We start from the raw sequence: 18,905 nt of genomic DNA on the forward strand, positions 1-18,905 counted from the left end.
CATGTGTATCTCTCTCCCATCACGCTCCATGTGTCTCACCCCTGCTGTTCCATGTGTATCTCTCTCCCATCATGCTCCATGTGTCTCACCCCTGCTGTTCCATGTGTATCCCTCTCCCATCACGCTCCATGTGTCTCACCCCTGCTGTTCCATGTGTTTCTCTCTCCCATCACGCTCCATGTGTCTCACCCGTGCTGTTCCATGTGTATCTCTCTCCCATCATGCTCAATGTGTCTCACCCCTGCTATTCCATGTGTATCTCTCTCCCCATCACGCTCCATGTGTCTCACCCCTGCTGTTCCATGTGTATCTCTCTCCCATCATGCTCAATGTGTCTCACCCCTGCTGTTCCAGGTGTATCTCTCTTACCATCATGCTCCCTGTCTCACCCCTGCTGTTCCATGTGAATCTCTCTACCCATCATGCTCCATGTGTCTCACCCCTGCTGTTCCATGTGTATCTCTCTCCCATCATGCTCCATGTGTCTCACCCCTGCTGTTCCATGTGTATCTCTCTCCCATCACGCGCCATGTGTCTCACCCCTGCTATTCCATGTGTATCTCTCTACCCATCATGCTCCATGTGTCTCACCCCTGCTGTTCCATGTGTATCTCTCTCCCATCACGCTCCATGTGTCTCACTCCTGCTGTTCCATGTGTATCTCTCTCCCATCACGCTCCATGTGTCTCACTCCTGCTGTTCCATGTGTATCTCTCTCCCATCATGCTCAATGTGTCTCACCCCTGCTATTCCATGTGTATCTCTCTCCCATCACGCTCCATGTGTCTCACTCCTGCTGTTCCATGTGTATCTCTCTCCCATCACGCGCCATGTGTCTCACCCCTGCTATTCCATGTGTATCTCTCTCCCATCACGCTCCATGTGTCTCACTCCTGCTGTTCCATGTGTATCTCTCTCCCATCATGCTCAATGTGTCTCACCCCTGCTATTCCATGTGTATGTCTCCCCATCATGCTCCATGTGTCTCACCCCTGCTGTTCCATGTGTATCTCTCTCCCATCACGCTCCATGTGTCTCACCCCTGCTGTTCCATGTGTATCTCTCTCCCATCATGCTCCATGTGTCTCACCCCTGCTATTCCATGTGTATCTCTCCCCCATCACGCTCCATGTGTCTCACCCCTGCTGTTCCATGTGTATCTCTCTCCCATCACGCGCCATGTGTCTCACCCCTGCTGTTCCATGTGTATCTCTCTCCCCATCACGCTCCATGTGTCTCACCCCTGCTGTTCCATGTGTATCTCTCTCCCATCACGCTCCATGTGTCTCACCCCTGCTGTTCCATGTGTATCTCTCTCCCATCACGCTCAATGTGTCTCACCCCTGCTGTTCCATGTGTATCTCTCTCCCATCACGCTCCATGTGTCTCACCCCTGCTGTTCCATGTGTATCTCTCTCCCATCACGCTCCATGTGTCTCACCCGTGCTGTTCCATGTGTATCTCTCTCCCATCATGCTCCATGTGTCTCACCCCTGCTGTTCCATGTGTATCTCTCTCCCATCACGCTCCATGTGTCTCACCCGTGCTGTTCCATGTGTATCTCTCTCCCATCATGCTCAATGTGTCTCACCCCTGCTGTTCCATGTGTTTCTCTCTCCCATCACGCTCCATGTGTCTCACTCCTGCTGTTCCATGTGTATCTCTCTCCCCATCACGCTCCATGTGTCTCACCCCTGCTGTTCCATGTGTATCTCTCTCCCATCACGCTCCATGTGTCTCACCCGTGCTGTTCCATGTGTATCTCTCTCCCATCATGCTCCATGTGTCTCACCCCTGCTGTTCCATGTGTATCTCTCTCCCATCACGCTCCATGTGTCTCACCCGTGCTGTTCCATGTGTATCTCTCTCCCATCATGCTCAATGTGTCTCACCCCTGCTGTTCCATGTGTTTCTCTCTCCCATCACGCTCCATGTGTCTCACCCCTGCTATTCCATGTGTATCTCTCTCCCCATCACGCTCCATGTGTCTCACCCCTGCTGTTCCATGTGTTTCTCTCTCCCATCACGCTCCATGTGTCTCACTCCTGCTGTTCCATGTGTATCTCTCTCCAAACATGCTCAATTTGTCTCACCCCTGCTGTTCCAGGTGTATCTCTCTCACCATCATGCTCCATGTGTCTCACCCCTGCTGTTCCATGTGTATCTCTCCCCATCATGCTCTGTGTCTCACCCCTGCTGTTCCATGTGTATCTCTCACCATCATGCTCCGTGTCTCACCCCTGCTGTTCCATGTGTATCTCTCTCCCATCATGCTCAATGTGTCTCACCCCTGCTATTCCATGTGTATCTCTCTCCCCATCACGCTCCATGTGTCTCACCCCTGCTATTCCATGTGTATCTCTCTCCCATCACGCTCCATGTGTCTCACCCCTGCTGTTCCATGTGTATCTCTCTCCCATCACGCTCCATGTGTCTCACCCCTGCTGTTCCATGTGTATCTCTCTCCCATCATGCTCCATGTGTCTCACACCTGCTGTTCCATGTGTATCCCTCTCCCATCACGCTCCATGTGTCTCACCCCTGCTGTTCCATGTGTATCCCTCTCCCATCACGCTCCATGTGTCTCACCCCTGCTGTTCCATGTGTTTCTCTCTCCCATCACGCTCCATGTGTCTCACCCGTGCTGTTCCATGTGTATCTCTCTCCCATCATGCTCAATGTGTCTCACCCCTGCTATTCCATGTGTATCTCTCTCCCCATCACGCTCCATGTGTCTCACCCCTGCTGTTCCATGTGTTTCTCTCTCCCATCACGCTCCATGTGTCTCACTCCTGCTGTTCCATGTGTATCTCTCTCCCATCACGCTCAATGTGTCTCACCCCTGCTATTCCATGTGTATCTCTCTCCCCATCACGCTCCATGTGTCTCACCCCTGCTATTCCATGTGTATCTCTCCCCCATCACGCTCCATGTGTCTCACCCCTGCTGTTCCATGTGTATCTCTCTCCCATCATGCTCAATGTGTCTCACCCCTACTGTTCCAGGTGTATCTCTCTCACCATCATGCTCCGTGTCTCACCCCTGCTGTTCCATGTGTATCTCTCTACCCATCATGCTCCATGTGTCTCACCCCTGCTGTTCCATGTGTATCTCTCTCCCATCACGCTCCATGTGTCTCACTCCTGCTGTTCCATGTGTATCTCTCTCCCATCACGCGCCATGTGTCTCACCCCTGCTATTCCATGTGTATCTCTCTCCCATCACGCTCAATGTGTCTCACCCCTGCTGTTCCATGTGTATCTCTCTCCCATCATGCTCCATGTGTCTCACCCCTGCTGTTCCATGTGTATCCCTCTCCCATCACGCTCCATGTGTCTCACCACTGCTGTTCCATGTATATCTCTCTCCCCATCACTCTCCATGTGTCTCACCCCTGCTATTCCATGTGTATCTCTCTCCCATCACGCTCAATGTGTCTCACCCCTGCTATTCCATGTGTATCTCTCTCCCATCATGCTCAATGTGTCTCACCCCTGCTGTTCCATGTGTATCTCTCTCCCATCATGCTCAATGTGTCTCACCTCTGCTATTCCATGTGTATGTCTCCCCATCACGCTCCATGTGTCTCACCCCTGCTGTTCCATGTGTATCTCTCTCCCATCACGCTCCATGTGTCTCACCCCTGCTGTTCCATGTGTATCTCTCTCCCATCATGCTCCATGTGTCTCACCCCTGCTGTTCCATGTGTATCTCTCTCCCATCATGCTCCATGTGTCTCACCCCTGCTGTTCCATGTGTATCTCTCTCCCATCATGCTCCATGTGTCTCACCCCTGCTATTCCATGTGTATCTCTCCCCCATCACGCTCCATGTGTCTCACCCCTGCTGTTCCATGTGTATCTCTCTCCCATCACGCTCCATGTGTCTCACCCCTGCTGTTCCATGTGTATCTCTCTCCCATCACGCTCAATGTGTCTCACCCCTGCTGTTCCATGTGTATCTCTCTCCCCATCACGCTCCATGTGTCTCACCCCTGCTGTTCCAGGTGTATCTCTCTCCCCATCACGCTCCATGTGTCTCATCGCTGCTGTTCCATGTGTATCTCTTCCCATCACGCTCCATGTGTTTCACCCCTGCTATTCCATGTGTATCTCTCTCCCCATCATGCTCCATGTGTCTCACCCCTGCTGTTCCATGTGTATCTCGCTCCCATCATGCTCAATGTGTCTCACCCCTGCTGTTCCATGTGTATCTCTCTCCCATCATGCTCAATGTGTCTCACCCCTGCTGTTCCAGGTGTATCTCTCTCCCCATCACGCTCCATGTGTCTCATCGCTGCTGTTCCATGTGTATCTCTTCCCATCACGCTCCATGTGTTTCACCCCTGCTATTCCATGTGTATCTCTCTCCCCATCATGCTCCATGTGTCTCACCCCTGCTGTTCCATGTGTATCTCGCTCCCATCATGCTCAATGTGTCTCACCCCTGCTGTTCCATGTGTATCTCTCTCCCATCACGCTCCATGTGTCTCACCCCTGCTGTTCCATGTGTATCTCTCTCCCATCATGCTCCATGTGTCTCACCCCTGCTGTTCCATGTGTTTCTCTCTCCCATCACGCTCCGTGTGTCTCACCCCTGCTATATTATGTGTATCTCTCTCCCCATCACGCTCCATGTGTCTCACCCCTGCTGTTCCATGTGTTTCTCTCTCCCATCACGCTCCATGTGTCTCACTCCTGCTGTTCCATGTGTATCTCTCCCCATCATGCTCCGTGTCTCACCCCTGCTGTTCCATGTGTATCTCTCCCCATCACGCTCCATGTGTTTCACCCCTGCTGTTGCATGTGTATCTCTCCCCATCATGCTCCGTGTCTCACCCCTGCTGTTCCATGTGTATCTCTCCCCATCACGCTCCATGTGTCTCACCCCTGCTATTCCATGTGTATCTCTCTCACCATCATGCTCCGTGTCTCACCCCTGCTGTTCCATGTGTATCTCTCTCCCATCATGCTCAATGTGTCTCACCCCTGCTATTCCATGTGTATCTCTCTCCCATCACGCTCAATGTGTCTCACCCCTGCTATTCCATGTGTATCTCTCTCCCATCACGCTCCATGTGTCTCACCCCTGCTGTTCCATGTGAATCCCTCTCCCATCACGCTCCATGTGTCTCACCCCTGCTGTTCCATGTGTTTCTCTCTCCCATCACGCTCCATGTGTCTCACTCCTGCTGTTCCATGTGTATCTCTCTCCCATCATGCTCAATGTGTCTCACCCCTGCTATTCCATGTATATCTCTCTCCCCATCACGCTCCATGTGTCTCACCCCTGCTATTCCATGTATATCTCTCTCCCATCATGCTCAATGTGTCTCACCCAGGGCCGGACTGGGACTAAAATTCAGCCCTGGCATTTGAAGTTACACAGGCCCACTTGTCACATGGTGACTGTATAATATCTTTGTACACTTGTAGGCAGGGCCGGTTTTAGGCAAAGTGGGGCCCTAGGCAAAGTTTAAAATGGGTCCCCAAATGCTAACATATTGCACATCACACAGAAGCATTTCGGTTGTATTTACTTACATGCGCTGATCTCAGGCCGCTAAATGAGTTTGATCGACAATACTGAAGTTGTTCACGGCTTGTTTCCCGGCCTCTTTCCACCAGCTGAGGAATAATGATGAGACAGAACGATCACTAATAGATCACTAACAGATCACCATACAGTATCATGTTTTCAGCAGCACATCTACAGTTTACACTGGCAATGTGCTGCTGACAACAAGGCTTTTTGTTCCAGCAAAAACAATCCGAATATGCAGCATTTTACTTGTTTAGTAAAATACACCCCATAGTCCTCCATATATTATACTGTGCTCCATAGTCCTCCATATAGTATAATACACTCCCTTTAGTCCTCCATATATTAAAATACATTGCTCAGTCCTCCACATAGTATAATACACTCCTCATAGTCCTCCATATAGCATAATACAATCCTCATAGTCCTCCATATAGCATAATACAATCCTCATAGTGCTCCATATAGCATAATACAATCCTCATAGTGCTCCATATAGTATAATGCACCGCCACAGTCATCCATGTAGTACAATTCACTTCCCATAGTATAATGCACCCCATAGTTCTTCATATAGTATAACGTATTCCCCATAGTCCTCGATACAGTATAATGCAGCCCACATAGAGTATAATGCAGCCACCCCACAGAGTATAATGCAGCCACCCCACAGAGTATAATGCAGCCACCCCACAGAGTATAATGCAGCCACCCCAGAGTATGTAACCCCCATAGAATATAATACAGCCCACCTCCCCATAATATATAATGTAGCCCCCCATAGAATATAATGTAGCCCCCCATAGTATATAACGCAGCCTCCCCCATAGAATATAATATACCCCCACAATAGTATATAACACAGCCACATAGTACATAACATGGCCTCCCCCATAGAATATAATATACTCCCCATAGTATATAGCAAAGCCCGCATATTATATAGCACAAACCGCATAGTATACAGCACAGCCTGCATACTATAGCACAGCTCGCGTAGTAGATAACACAGCCCACACAGCAGTATTCAGCACAGACCACACAGTAGTATTCAGCACAGACCACACAGTAGTATACAGCACAGACCACACAGTAGTATACAGCACAGCCCACGTAGAAGTATACAGCACAGTCCACACAGTAGTATACAGCACAGCCCACAGAGTAATATATACAGCACAGCCCACAAAGTAATATATACAGCACAGCCCACAAAGTAATATATACAGCACAGCCCACAGAGAACTATATACAGCACAGCCCACAGAGAACTATATACAGCACAGCCCACAGAGAACTATATAAAGCACAGCCCACAGAGAACTATATAAAGCACAGCCCAGAGTACTATATACAGCACAGCCCAGAGTACTATATACAGCACAGCCCAGAGAGTACTATATACAGCACAGCCCACAGAGAACTATATACAGCACAGCCCACAGAGAACTATATAAAGCACAGCCCACAGAGAACTATATACAGCACAGCCCACAGAGTACTATATACAGCACAGCCCACAGAGAACTATATACAGCCCACAGTAGTATACAGCACAGAGCACAGCCCACAGAGAACTATATACAGCACAGAGCACAGCCCACAGAGAACTATATACAGCACAGAGAACAGCCCACAGAGAACTATATACAGCCCACAGTAGCATACAGCACAGAGCACAGCCCACAGAGAGCTATATACAGCCCACAGCAGTATACAGCACAGAGCACAGCCCACAGAGTACTATATACAGCCCACAGTAGTATACAGCACAGAGAACAGCCCACAGAGTACTATATACAGCCCACAGTAGTATACAGCACAGAGAACAGCCCACAGAGAGCTATATACAGCCCACAGCAGTATACAGCACAGAGCACAGCCCACAGAGTACTATATACAGCCCACAGTAGTATACAGCACAGAGCACAGCCCACAGAGTACTATATACAGCCCACAGCAGTATACAGCACAGAGAACAGCCCACAGAGAGCTATATACAGCCCACAGCAGTATACAGCACAGAGAACAGCCCACAGAGTACTATATACAGCCCACAGTAGTATACAGCACAGAGAACAGCCCACAGAGAGCTATATACAGCCCACAGCAGTATACAGCACAGAGCACAGCCCACAGAGTACTATATACAGCCCACAGTAGTATACAGCACAGAGCACAGCCCACAGAGTACTATATACAGCCCACAGCAGTATACAGCACAGAGAACAGCCCACAGAGAGCTATATACAGCCCACAGCAGTATACAGCACAGAGCACAGCCCACAGAGTACTATATACAGCCCACAGTAGTATACAGCACAGAGAACAGCCCACAGAGAGCTATATACAGCCCACAGCAGTATACAGCACAGAGCACAGCCCACAGATAACTATATACAGCCCACAGTAGTATACAGCACAGAGCACAGCCCACAGAGAACTATATACAGCCCACAGCAGTATACAGCACAGAGCACAGCCCACAGAGAACTATATACAGCCCACAGTAGTATACAGCACAGAGCACAGCCCACAGAGAGCTATATACAGCCCACAGCAGTATACAGCACAGAGCACAGCCCACAGAGTACTATATACAGCCCACAGTAGTATACAGCACAGAGCACAGCCCACAGAGTACTATATACAGCCCACAGTAGTATACAGCACAGAGCACAGCCCACAGAGTACTATATACAGCCCACAGCAGTATACAGCACAGAGAACAGCCCACAGAGAGCTATATACAGCCCACAGCAGTATACAGCACAGAGCACAGCCCACAGAGTACTATATACAGCCCACAGTAGTATACAGCACAAAGAACAGCCCACAGAGAGCTATATACAGCCCACAGTAGTATACAGCACAGAGCACAGCCCACAGAGTACTATATACAGCCCACAGCAGTATACAGCACAGAGAACAGCCCACAGAGAGCTATATACAGCCCACAGCAGTATACAGCACAGAGCACAGCCCACAGAGTACTATATACAGCCCACAGTAGTATACAGCACAGAGAACAGCCCACAGAGAGCTATATACAGCCCACAGTAGTATACAGCACAGAGCACAGCCCACAGAGAACTATATACAGCCCACAGCAGTATACAGCACAGAGCACAGCCCACAGAGAGCTATATACAGCCCACAGCAGTATACAGCACAGAGCACAGCCCACAGAGTACTATATACAGCCCACAGTAGTATACAGCACAGAGAACAGCCCACAGAGAGCTATATACAGCCCACAGCAGTATACAGCACAGAGCACAGCCCAGAGAACTATATACAGCCCACAGTAGTATACAGCACAGAGCACAGCCCACAGAGAGCTATATACAGCCCACAGCAGTATACAGCACAGAGCACAGCCCACAGAGAGCTATATACAGCCCACAGCAGTATACAGCACAGAGCACAGCCCACAGAGAACTATACACAGCCCACATCTCTTCTCTTCCTCCCCTCACCTCCTCCGAGAATGGCCCCACAGTCCAGAAAAAAAAAAACTCTCCTCACCTCTCCTCGTGCCCAGCGTTGCTTCCTGGTTCCTGCTCCTGTCTCAGCAGGGTTGAGCCTAGAGTGTATGGGCTCCTTCCAGGTCCTGACTGCAGTCCATACACTCTAGCCGGCTCACTGTGAAGATGCTAGAGTGTATGGGCTCCTTCCAGGTGCCTGACTGCAGCCCATACACTCTAGCCGGCTCACTACTGAAGATGCTAGAGTGTATGGGCTCCTTCCAGGTATATATTCTTGAAGATAGCAGACTTTATGGGTTGCTGCCTGGCCCTGACTGCAGCCTAAACATGTCACTACAATGTATGTGCTCCTTCAAGGTATAAATTATTAAAGCCAGCAGAATATATGGACTCCTGCCAGGTCCTGACTGCAGCCCATACAGTCTAGCCAGCTCACTGGTGAAGAGACTAGACTGTATGGGCTCCTTCCAGGTATATATTATTGTAGATACAGACTGTATGGGCTCCTGTCAGGTATATATTATTGTAGATATAGACTGTACGGGCTCCTGTCATGTATATATTATTGTAGATATAGACTGTACGGGCTCCTGTCAGGTATATATTATTGTAGATACAGACTGTACGGGCTCCTGTCAGGTATATATTATTGTAGATATAGACTGTACGGGCTCCTGTCAGGTATATATTATTGTAGATATAGACTGTACGGGCTCCTGTCAGGTATATATTATTGTAGATACAGACTGTACGGGCTCCTGTCAGGTATATATTATTGTAGATACAGACTGTACGGGCTCCTGTCAGGTATATATTATTGTAGATACAGACTGTACGGACTCCTGTCAGGTATATATTATTGTAGATACAGACTGTACAGGCTCCTGTCAGGTATATATTATTGTAGATACAGACTGTACGGGCTCCTGTCAGGTATATATTATTGTAGATACAGACTGTACGGGCTCCTGTCAGGTATATATTATTGTAGATACAGACTGTACAGGCTCCTGTCAGGTATATATTATTGTAGATACAGACTGTACGGGCTCCTGTCAGGTATATATTATTGTAGATACAGACTGTACGGGCTCCTGTCAGGTATATATTATTGTAGATATAGACTGTATGGGCTCCTGTCAGGTATATATTATTGTAGATATAGACTGTATGGGCTCCTTCCTGGTTCCCTGACTGCAGTCCATACACTCTAGCCGGCTCACTACTGAAGATGCTAGAGTGTATGGGCTCCTTTCAGGCATATATTATTGTAGATATAGACTGTACGGGCTCCTGTCAGGTATATATTATTGTAGATATAGACTGTACGGACTCCTGTCAGGTATATATTATTGTAGATATAGACTGTACGGGCTCCTGTCAGGTATATATTATTGTAGATATAGACTGTACGGGCTCCTGTCAGGTATATATTATTGTAGATATACTGTAGACTGTATGGGCTCCTGTCAGGTATATATTATTGTAGATACAGACTGTACGGGCTCCTGTCAGGCATATATTATTGTAGATATACTGTAGACTGTATGGGCTCCTGTCAGGTATATATTATTGTAGATACAGACTGTACGGGCTCCTGTCAGGTATATATTATTGTAGATATACTGTAGACTGTATGGGCTCCTGTCAGGTATATATTATTGTAGATACAGACTGTACAGGCTCCTGTCAGGTATATATTATTGTAGATACAGACTGTACGGGCTCCTGTCAGGTATATATTATTGTAGATACAGACTGTATGGGCTCCTTCCTGGTATATATTATTGTAGATACAGACTGTACGGACTCCTGTCAGGTATATATTATTGTAGATATAGACTGTACGGGCTCCTGTCAGGTATATATTACTGTAGATATACTGTAGACTGTACGGGCTCCTGTCAGGTATATATTACTGTAGATATACTGTAGACTGTACGGGCTCCTGTCAGGTATATATAAGCGATGATATCAGAATGTATGGGCTCCTATCAGGTATATATATCATTGACGGTATCAGAATGTGTAGGCTCCTGTCAGGTGTATATTAGTGATAATATCAGAATGTATGGGCCTCTGTGAGGTATATATTACTGATGATATCAGAATGTGTGGGCTCCTGTCAGGTATATATTAGTGATATCAGAATGTATGGGCCCCTGTCAGGTATATATTAGTTATGATATCAGAATGTATGGGCTCCTGTCAGGTATATATTACTGATGATATCAGAATGTATGGGCTCCTGTCAGGTATACACTCACTGGCCACTTTATTAGGTACACCATGCTAGTAACGGGTTGGACCCCCTTTTGCCTTCAGAACTGCCTCAATTCTTCGTGGCATAGATTCAACAAGGTGCTGGAAGCATTCCTCAGAGATTTTGGTCCATATTGACATGATGGCATCACACAGTTGCCGCAGATTTGTCGGCTGCACATCCCTGATGCGAATCTCCCGTTCCACCACATCCCAAAGATTTCATGTTGTTTACGCCAAATTCTGACCCTACCATCCGAATGTCGCAGCAGAAATCTAGACTCATCAGACCAAGCAACGTTTTTCCAATCTTCTACTGTCCAATTTCGATGAGCTTGTGCAAATTGTAGCCTCAGTTTCCTGTTCTTAGCTGAAAGGAGTGGTACCCGGTGTGGTCTTCTGCTGCTGTAGCCCATCTGCCTCAAAGTTCGACGCACTGTGCGTTCAGAGATGCTCTTAGGCCTACCTTGGTTGTAACGGGTGGCGATTTGAGTCACTGTTGCCTTTCTATCAGCTCGGTCCAGTCTGCCCATTCTCCTCTGACCTCTGGCATCAACAAGGCATTTCCGCCCACAGAACTGCCGCTCACTGGATTTTTTTTCTTTTTCGGACCATTCTCTGTAAACCCTAGAGATGGTTGTGCGTGAAAATCCCAGTAGATCAGCAGTTTCTGAAATACTCAGACCAGCCCTTCTGGCACCAACAACCATGCCACGTTCAAAGGCACTCAAATCACCTTTCTTCCCCATACTGATGCTCGGTTTGAACTGCAGGAGATTGTCTTGACCATGTCTACATGCCTAAATGCACCAAGTTGCCGCCATGTGATTGGCTGATTAGAAATTAAGTGTTAACAAGAAGTTGGACAGGTGTACCTAATAAAGTGGCCAGTGAGTGTATATATATATATATATATATATATATATATATATATATATATATATATACACATACATACATACACAGACAGTACAGACCAAATGTTTAGACACACCTCATTTAAAGATTTTTCTGTATTTTTATGACTATGAAAACTGTACATTCACACTGAAGGCATCAAAACTATGTGGAATTATATACTTAATAAAAGTGTAAGGCAACTGAAAATATCTTATATTCTAGGTTTTTCAAAGTAGCCACCTTTTGCTTTGATGACTGCTTTGCACACTCTTGGCATTCTCTTGATGAGCTTCAAGAGGTAGTCACTGGGAATGGTCTTCCAACAATCTTAAAGGAGTTCCCAGAGATGCTTAGCACTTGTTGGCCCTTTTTGCCTTCATTCTGCGGTCCAGCTCACCCCAAACCATCTCGATTGGGTTCAGGTCTGGTGACTGTGGAGGCCAGGTCATCTGGCATAGCACCCCATCACTCTCCTTCTTGGTCAAATAGCCCTTACACAGCCTGGAGGTGTGTTTGGGGTCATTGTCCTGTTGAAAAATAAACGATGGTCCAACTAAAAGCAAACCGGATGGTATAGCATGTCGCTGCAAGATGCTGTGGTAGCCATGCTGGTTCAGTATGCCTTCAATTTTGAATAAATCCCCAACAGTGTCACCAGCAAAGCACCCCCACACCATCACACCTCCTCCTCCATGCTTCACGGTGGAAACCAGGCATTTAGAGTCCATCCGTTCACCTTTTCTGTGTGCGACGTGTGGCAATCCGTCCCAATGTGTTGCTAATGAAAGTCTATGGAGAAAAAATGCATCATGAAGGCAACTTTGCAGGATGCATTTTTTCTCCAAAACGACGCATTGAGACGTACAGCAAGCGACGTTAGTGTGAAAGTAGCCTTAACGGAGGAAGAAGGCTGCCGTCCGCAGCCCTGCCGAACGCTGGTGTGAAACCAGCCTACGGCTGTTATTATAGCACCTTCCATGTGTTAAGGTACCTTCACACTAAACGATATCGCTAGCGATCCGTGACTTTGCAGCGTCCTGGCTAGCGATATTTGACACGCAGCAGCGATCAGGATCCTGCTGTGATATCGCTGGTCGTTGAACAAAGTTCAGAACTTTATTTGGTCGTCAGACCGGCGTGTATCGTCGTGTTTGACACCAAAAGCAACGATACCAGCGTTGTTTTACGCAGGGCCGCGCTTAGTAACCCGATGTTTACCCTGGTTACCAGTGTAAAATGCAAAAAAACAAACAGTACATACTCACCTTCGCATCCCCCGGCGTCCGCTTCCCACACTGACTGAGCGCCGTAAAGTGAAAGTGAAAGTACAGCACAGCTCTGCTGTTAGGGCCGGCGCTCAGTCAGTGCTGGAAGCGGACGCCGGGGGACGCGAATGTAAGTATGTACTGTTTGTTTTTTTTACATTTTACGCTGGTAGCCAGGGTAAACATCAGGTTACTAAGCGCGGCCCTGCGCTTAGCAACCCGATGTTTACCCTGGTTACCCGGGGACCTCGGCATCGTTGGTCGCTGGAGAGCGGTCTGTGTGACAGCTCTCCAGCGATCAAACAGCGACGCTGCAGCGATCGGCATCGTTGTCGCTATCGCTGCAGCGTCGCTTAATGTGAAGGTACCTTAACACAGATACATCATGGGCTTGTCCTGCCCTGCGCATGAAATGAAAGGCAAAAATACAATGTGGAGACTTCATCAGAGCAATGTTTTATTTACATTCAGAACTGGTTTAAGAGGAACAAATTACCATTTCCCACAGAAATCTCAGACTTTTACTTATAGAAATACTGGATAAATATCATTTTACCATTAGATATAGAAACATTTCCAATTTTATAAAACTGCATTTTTTTGCATTGAATAACTTTATGCCTTTGCTTGTTTCATTTTATGCATTTCTAAAGTATTGTAAAACTGTAGTATGCTGTTGGTGCATGCGGGCTGGACTGTCGGTTTGGTATGTGGCTCTGTTCCCCCCAGGCCTGCCTCCGATGTCTGAGGTTTCGGTGTCCCAGACCAGAGATCATAATACCGGCCTTGAATTGTGAAGGACACGGCAGCCGACCCTGAGAAACATCCAAGGTGGGAACGCCCCATCATGTCGAAGAGAGTCTGCTAGATCCAGGCCTAGCAGACCAGTGCTGGTGGGTTCATGGATGCCAGGAGGGGGTTGGCCTAAAGGCCCCGTCTCACATAGCGATTTACCAAAGATCACGACCAGCGATACGACCTAGCCGTGATCGTTGGTAAGTCGTTGTGTGGTCGCTGGGGAGCTGTCACACAGACCGCTCTCTCCAGCGACCAACGATCAGGGGAACGACTTCGGCATTGTTGAAACTGTCTTCAATGATGCCGAAGTCCCCCTGCAGCACCGCCGTACAGTGAGAGCAGAGCGCAGCGGTGACGTCACTGCTGTGCTGTGCTCTCACTGTACGGCCGGCGCTCACAGTCAGAGCAGGAAGCAGACGGCAAGGGACCTGACGGACATCAGATGGTGAGTATGTACTGTTTGTTTTTTTACATTTACGCTGGTAACCAGGGTAAACATCGGGTTACTAAGCGCGGCCCTGCGCTTAGTAACCCGATGTTTACCCTGGTTACCAGTGAAGACATCGCTGGATCGGTGTCACACACACCGATTCAGCGATGTCAGCGGGACCTCAACGACCAAAAAATGGTCCAGGCCATTCCGACACGACCAGCGATCTCACAGCGGGGGCCTGATCGCTGGTACGTGTCACACATAGCGAGATCGCTACTGAGGTCGCTGTTGCGTCACAAAACTTGTGACTCAGCAGCGATCTCGCTAGCGATCTCGCTATGTGAGACGGGGGCTTAAAGGAAGGTCTCGTCTTTTCCTGGCGGGTCGGAGAGTTGTCCCGTCGGTTTTTTGGACAGAACATTTCCAAGACAACCAAAATTGAACAGCAGATCTCTTGGGAGGCAGACTTTAGTACTCTGTTGCAGAAGCGAAGTACTCTTAAACTGATAGGTGCAGAGTACGACGCACTAGAAAGTTGGCGTGCATGATTGTTCAGGGCACTGGCGGTGTGGACCGGCCACCAGAGAAGTCCTAGACCGAAGCCTGGATATTTTAAGAGCAGGGTCACAGGAGCCTCTGGAAAACATGGAGGCTGCATGAATAGGAAGGTTTCCCCAGGAGACGTCCATATTGCTCAGGGGCAAACTAGGACATACTTGTCCTGTCCATTTTTTTTTTTTTTTTTTTTAAAGTAACCCCCTCACTGCCTGAAGATCACACATCATTCTTCACAGACCGATGATGAAGATGGGCATGGAATAACCTGGACGCAGACCTTTCGGCGGCTGGCACATAACGGATTAGTCTTCCCTCCCTACTCTATCTGGCTCTGGGGGGGCCGGAGGGTAGGGGGATTCATGGCATGGACCGTCCTCTGGGGAACCACAAACACTCTTGATGTGTTAGGGCCTTGCCTCGTAGACCACAGATGATACGGTAGTGACAATTCTAGGTGGGAGATTAGAGTGACAATTCCACTGTCGCCCTCAAAAGCCGTATCTGAAAAAAAAAGAAAAGAAAAAGGAAAATCGTTAATAAAAAAAAACCCCAAAACCTAAGTCAGAACTGGGCTGGGTGGTCCAGACCCATGTCTGCCTCCTACTGACATTAAGCTAAAAAGGATTAGCTTCGTGCCAGTTGGTGGTGTGGCCTACTCTACAGGGAAATACCTCAAAAATTTTTTTGCATAGCATAAGCAGCATACACTCATATTTTTTGTGTGTACCCCAATGAAGCATTAGCCCCCCCCACATCAACCAGATGGCCACACAGCATAAACTCGCTCCCCCAGTCAGAAACCTCCACCTCACATTAACCAGCGGGCCACACAGCATAACCTCGCTCCCCCAGTCAGAAACATCCACCTCACATTAACCAGCGGACCCCACAGGATAAATCCAAAGCCCACCAGACATTCCCTCCCCTCAAGCGTAAATCCAAATATGACGCCCCCTGCCCCAACCATAAATCCCATCAGACACCCCCTCCAATCGAACGCCACCCTAGCTTAAACTCTCATCGGACGTCCAACCCCCACAAACCCCCATCGGACGTACAACCCCCACCGGACGCGGAACCCCCCACCCAGCAGAAACCCCCAGATGCAGACCCCCCACCCCGCAGAAACCCCCATCACACGTGGACCCCCCCCCACCCAGCACAAATCCCCATCGGACGTGGACCCCCCCACATTCAACGACAAGCAGGTCGCCTCCCCACATTCAACGACAAGCAGGTCGCCTCCCCACATTCAACGACAAGCAGGTCGCCTCCCCACATTCAACGACAAGCAGGTCGCCTCCCCACATTCAACGACAAGCAGGTCGCCTCCCCACAAGCAGGTCGCCCTCAAATCTGACCACAGGGGTCCCCCAAATAGCCTGCAGCAGGTCACCCCTCACATGCAGGTCGCCTCCCCACATCCCACCACAAGCAGGTCACCCCCACATCCCACCACAGGGGTCCCCCAATAGCTTGCAGCAGGTCTCCCCCCACATCCACCACAAGGGTCCCCCCCAATAGACAGCAGGTCACGCCCTCCCAAAACCCGACCACAAGCATGTCGCCCTCAAACCCCACCACCAGGGTCTCCCCAATAGCCAGCAGCAGGTCGCCCCCACTAAAAGGGGTCCACCCCGTAAGCAGCACGTCACCTCCAAACCCCATCACAGGGATCCCCCACAATAGCCAGCAGCAGCAGAGCCCCCCAAAATCCTACCACAGGGGTCCCCCACAATAGCCGGCAGCAGCAGAGCCCCCCAAAACCCCACCACAGGGGTCCCCCACAATAGCCAGCAGCAGCGGAGCCCCCCAAAACCACACCGCAGCGGTCCCCCACAATAGCCAGCAGCAGCGGAGCCCCCCAAAACCACACCGCAGCGGTCCCCCACAATAGCCAGCAGCAGCGGAGCCCCCCAAAATCCCACCGCAGGGGTCCCCCACAATAGCCAGCAGCAGCGGAGCCCCCCAAAACCACACCACAGGGGTCCCCCACAATAGCCAGCAGCAGCGGAGCCCCCCAAAACCCCACCACCGGGGTCCCCCACAATAGCCAGCAGCAGTGGAGCCCCCCAAAACTACACCGCAGGGATCCCCCACGATAGCGAGCAGCAGCGGAGCCCCCCAAAATCCCACCGCAGGGGTCCCCCACAATAGCCAGCAGCAGCGGAGCCCCCCAAAATCCCACCGCAGGGGTCCCCCACAATAGCCAGCAGCAGCGGAGCCCCCCAAAACCACACCACAGGGGTCCCCCACAATAGCCAGCAGCAGCGGAGCCCCCCAAAACCCCACCACCGGGGTCCCCCACAATAGCCAGCAGCAGCGGAGCCCCCCAAAACTACACCGCAGGGATCCCCCACGATAGCGAGCAGCAGCGGAGCCCCCCAAAATCCCACCGCAGGGGTCCCCCACAATAGCCAGCAGCAGCGGAGCCCACCAAAATCCCACCACAGGGGTCCCCCACAATAGCCAGCAGCAGCGGAGCCCACCAAAATCCCACCGCAGGGATCCCCCACAGTAGCCAGCAGCAGCGGAGCCCCCCAAAATCTCACCACAGGGGTCCCCCACAATAGCCAGCAGCAGCAGAGACCCCCAAAATAGCCAGCAGCAGCGGAGGCCCCCCACAATAGCCAGCAGCAGCAGAGCCCCCCAAAATCCCACCACGGGTCACTCCCCACACAGACAAGTAGGTCGACCACCACAGGGCCTCCCCCCAATAGCGAATAGCGATCGGCAAGTAGCATTTTTCACCCTGAAACCACCAACCTCCATGGCGTCCACAAGCTGTCATGCTGCTTTCCTTTGCCGCCTTGGAGAACACGCCCCCCTCCCGATAGGACACGCCCCCGGAAATGACGTCACACCTGGAAGGAGCCCATACACTCTAGCATCTACCGTCTCAGCAGCTGCAGTCTGCCCGGGACACAGCAGGTGCGCGATGATATGACGTCATCGCGCACCCGCAGTGTCAGAGGCAGAGCGGGGAATGATGGGAGAGGAGCGTCTGTAGACGCTTTCTCCTCCATCATTGCATTCAACTGTACCGGCGTCTATACGCCGGTATAGTTGAATGCGGGGGCGGTGGATTGGGCGGCCCACCACTGGCACCGGCCCTTCTGGCATTTGCCAGAAGTGCCCTATGGCCAGTCCGGCCCTGGTCTCACCCCTGCTGTTCCATGTGTATCTCTCTCCCATCATGCTCAATGTGTCTCACCCCTGCTGTTCCAGGTGTATCTCTCTCACCATCACGCTCCGTGTCTCACCCCTGCTGTTCCATGTGTATCTCTCTCCCCATCACGCTCCATGTGTCTCACCCCTGCTATTCCATGTATATCTCTCTCCCATCATGCTCAATGTGTCTCACCCCTGCTATTCCATGTGTATCTCTCTCCCCATCACGCTCCATGTGTCTCACCCCTGCTATTCCAAGTGTATCTCTCTCCCATCACGCTCCATGTGTCTCACCCCTGCTATTCCATGTGTATCTCTCTCCCATCACGCTCCATGTGTCTCACCCCTTCTGTTCCATGTGTATCTCTCTCCCATCATGCTCAATGTGTCTCACCCCTGCTGTTCCATGTGTATCTCTCTCCCATCACGCTCCATGTGTCTCACACCTGCTGTTCCATGTGTATCTCTCTCCCATCACGCTCCATGTGT

At 50.0% G+C, this 18,905-nt stretch overlaps 1 protein-coding gene and 1 long non-coding RNA gene across 2 annotated transcripts in view; both read right to left on the reverse strand.

Annotated features, from left to right (window-relative positions):
* Nucleotides 1-18,905, reverse strand: part of LOC143766427 (uncharacterized) — a 473,765-nt gene that overhangs the window by 295,842 nt on the left and 159,018 nt on the right. The gene's annotated exons all lie outside the window — the stretch shown is intronic.
* Nucleotides 13,901-18,143, reverse strand: LOC143766426 (uncharacterized). Its single transcript, XR_013213568.1, has 2 exons — nucleotides 18,012-18,143; nucleotides 13,901-15,746 (listed from the first exon to the last, which is right to left on the reverse strand). It is a non-coding gene; the product is annotated as an uncharacterized LOC143766426 (long non-coding RNA).

The sequence above is a fragment of the Ranitomeya variabilis genome, chromosome 4 (assembly GCF_051348905.1).
Source record: "Ranitomeya variabilis isolate aRanVar5 chromosome 4, aRanVar5.hap1, whole genome shotgun sequence".
NCBI classification, from domain to species: Eukaryota; Metazoa; Chordata; class Amphibia; order Anura; family Dendrobatidae; genus Ranitomeya; species Ranitomeya variabilis.